Source organism: Colobus angolensis, unplaced genomic scaffold (assembly GCF_000951035.1).
Source record: "Colobus angolensis palliatus isolate OR3802 unplaced genomic scaffold, Cang.pa_1.0 Scaffold270, whole genome shotgun sequence".
Classification (NCBI taxonomy): Eukaryota; Metazoa; Chordata; class Mammalia; order Primates; family Cercopithecidae; genus Colobus; species Colobus angolensis.
This window is the reverse complement of record NW_012115933.1, coordinates 4,139,567-4,142,759: the sequence shown is the minus strand read 5'-3', so window position 1 is coordinate 4,142,759 and position 3,193 is coordinate 4,139,567. Positions and strand designations below refer to the sequence as shown.

At 42.5% G+C, this 3,193-nt stretch overlaps 1 pseudogene across 1 annotated transcript in view; it reads left to right on the top strand.

Annotated features, from left to right (window-relative positions):
* LOC105515943 overlaps window positions 1-3,191 on the top strand; it is a 13,617-nt pseudogene extending 10,426 nt beyond the window's left edge. The window contains exons 2-3 of the transcript XR_001002415.1: window positions 2,168-3,073; window positions 3,134-3,191. The product of XR_001002415.1 is annotated as a 60S acidic ribosomal protein P0 pseudogene (transcript). The remainder of the gene's footprint in view (window positions 1-2,167; window positions 3,074-3,133) is intronic.
* Window positions 3,192-3,193: the final 2 nt, after the last annotated feature.

Here is a 3,193-nt window from a genome sequence, read left to right as displayed (position 1 = left end):
TATCCAGTCTATCACTGATGGGCATTTGGGTTGGTTCCATGTCTTTGCTATTGTAAATAGTGCTGCAATAAACATACGTGTGCATGTGTCTTTATAGTAGGATGATTTATATTCCTTTGGGTATATATCCAGTAATGCGATTGTTGGATCAAATGGTATTTCTGGTTCTAGATCCTTGAGGAATCCCCACACTGTCTTCCACAATGGTTGAACTAATTTACATTCTCACCAACAGTGTAAAAGCGTTCCTATTTCTCCACAGCCTCTCCAGCATCTATTGTTTCTTGACTTTTTAATAATCACCATTCTGATTGGCATGGGATGGTATCTCATTGTGGTTTTGATTTGCATTTCTCTAATAATCAGGAATGGTGAGCTTTTCTCACATGTTTGTTGGTCACATAAATGTCTTCTTTTAAGAAGTGTTTGTTCATATCCTTTGTCCACTTTTTGATGGGGTTGTTTGCTTGTTTGTTTGCACATTTGTTTAAGTTCCTTCTAGGTTCTGGATATTAGACCTTTACCAGCTGAGTAGATTGCAAAAATTTTCTCCCGTTCTATAGGTTGCATGTTCACTCTGATGATAGTTTCTTTTGCTGTGCAGAAGCTCTTCAGTTTAATTAGATCCCATTTGTCAATTTTGGCTTTTGTTACGATGCTTTTGGAATTTTTGTCATGAGATCTTTGCCCGTGCCTGTGTCCTGAATGGTATTGCCTAGGTTTTCTTCTAGGGTTTTTATGGTTTTGGGTTTTACATTTAAGTTTTTAAGCCACCTTGAGTTCATTTTTGTGTAAGGTATAAGGAAAGGGTCCAGTTTCAGTTTTCTCTGTATGGCTAGCCAGTTTTCCCAGCACCATTTATTGAATAGGAGATCCTTTCCCCATTACTTGTTTTTGTCAGGTTTGTCAAAGATCAGATGGTTGTAGATGTATATTGTTATTTCTGAGGTCTCTGTTCTGTTCCATTGGTCTATATGTCTGTTTTGGTACCAGTACCATGTTGTTTGGTTACAGTAGCCTTGTAGTATAGTTTGAAGTCAGGTAGTGTGACGCCTCTAGCTTAGTTCTTTTTGCTTAGGATTTCCTTGGCTATATGAGGTCTTCTTTGATTCCATATGAAATTCAAAGTAGTTTTTTCTAATTCTGTGAAGAATGTCAATGGTAGTTTGATGGGAATAGCACTGAATCTATAAATTACCTTGGGCAGTATGGCTATTTTCATGATATTGATTCTTCCGATCCATGAGAATGGAATGTTTTTTACATTTGTTTGTGTCCTCTCTTATTTCCTTGAGCAGTGGTTTGTAGTTCTTCTTGAAGAGGTCCTTCACATTACTTGCTAGCTGTATTCCTAGGTGTTTTATTCTCTTTGTAGCAATTGTGAATGGCAGTTCATTCATGATTTGGCTCTGGTATAAAGGAATGCTTGTGATTTTTGCACACTGATTTTGTATCCTGAGACTTTGCTGAAGTTGCTTATCAGCTTAAGGAGTTTTGGGGCTGAGATGATGGGTTTTTCTAAATACAGGATTATGTTGTCTGCAAAAAGAGACAAGTAGACTTTCTCTATCCCTATTTGACTACCCTTTATTTCTTTCATTTGCCTGATTGCCCTGGCCAGGACTTCCAATACTATGTTAAATAGAAGTGGTTAGAGAGGGTATCCTTGTCTTGTGCCAGTTTTCAAAGGGAATGCTTCCAGCTTTTGCCCATTCAATATGATATTGGCAGTGGGTTTGTCATAAATAGCTCTTATCATTTTGAGATATGTTTCATCAATACTTAGTATATTGAAAGTTTTTAACATGAAGCAATGTTGAATTTTATCAAAGACCTTTTCTACATCTATTGAGACAATCATGTGTTTTTTGTCTTTGGTTCTGTTTATGTGATAGATTATGTTTATTGATTTGTGTATACTGAACCAGTCTTGCATCCCAGGAGTGAAGCCAGCTTGATCATGGTAGATAAGTTTTTCGATGTGCTGCTGGATTTGGTTTGCCAGTATTTTATTGAGGATTTTTGCATCAATGTTCATCGGGGATATTGGCCTGAAATTTTCTTTTGTTATTGTGTCTCTGCCAGGTTTTGGTATCAGGATGATGCTGGCTTCATAAAATGAGGTAGAGAGGAGGCCCTCCTTTTCAATTGTTTGAAATAATTTAAGAAGGAAGGGGCTTCTCTCGCCAGGCGTCCTCGTGGGAGTGATATCGTCTTTAAACCCTGCGTGGCAATCCCTGACGCACCGCCGTGAACCCAAGGAAGACAGGGCGACCTGGAAGTCCAACCACTTCCTTAAGATCATCCAACTATTGGATGATTATTCGAAATGTTTCATCGTGGGAGCAGACAATGTGGGCTCCAAGCAGATGCAGCAGATCCGCATGTCCCTTCGAGGGAAGGCCGTGGTGCTGATGGTCAAGAACACCATGATGTGCAAGGCCATCCGAGGGCACCTGGAAAACAACCCAGCTCTGGAGAAACTGCTGCCTCATATCCGGGGGAATGTGGGCTTTGTGTTCACCAAGGAGGACCTCACTGATATCAGGGACATGTTGCTGGCCAATAAGGTGCCAGCTGCTGCCCGTGCTGGTGCCATTGCTCCATGTGAAGTCACTGTCCCAGCCCAGAACACTGGACTTGGGCCTGAGAAGACCTCCTTTTTCCAGGCTTTAGGTATCACCACTAAAATCTCCAGGGGCACCATTGAAATCCTGAGTGATGTGCAGCTGATCAAGACTGGAGACAAAGTGGGAGCCAGCGAAGCCACGCTGCTGAACATGCTCAACATCTCCCCCTTCTCCTTTGGGCTGGTCATCCAGCAGGTGTTCGACAGTGGCAGCATCTACAATCCTGAAGTGCTTGACATCACAGAGGAAACTCTGCATTCTCGCTTCCTGGAGGGTGTCCGCAATGTTGCCAGTGTCTGTCTGCAGATTGGCTACCCAACTGTTGCATCAGTACCCCATTCTATTATCAACGGGTACAAACGAGTCCTGGCCTTGCCTGTGGAGACGGATTACACCTTCCCACTTGCTGAAAAGGTCAAGGCGTTCTTGGCTGATCCATCTGCCTTTGTGGCTGCTGCCCCTGTGGCCACTGCCACCACAGCTGCTCCTGCTGCTGCTGCTGCAGCCCCAGCTAAGGTTGAAGCCAAGGAAGAGTCGGAGGAGTCGGACGAGGATATGGGATT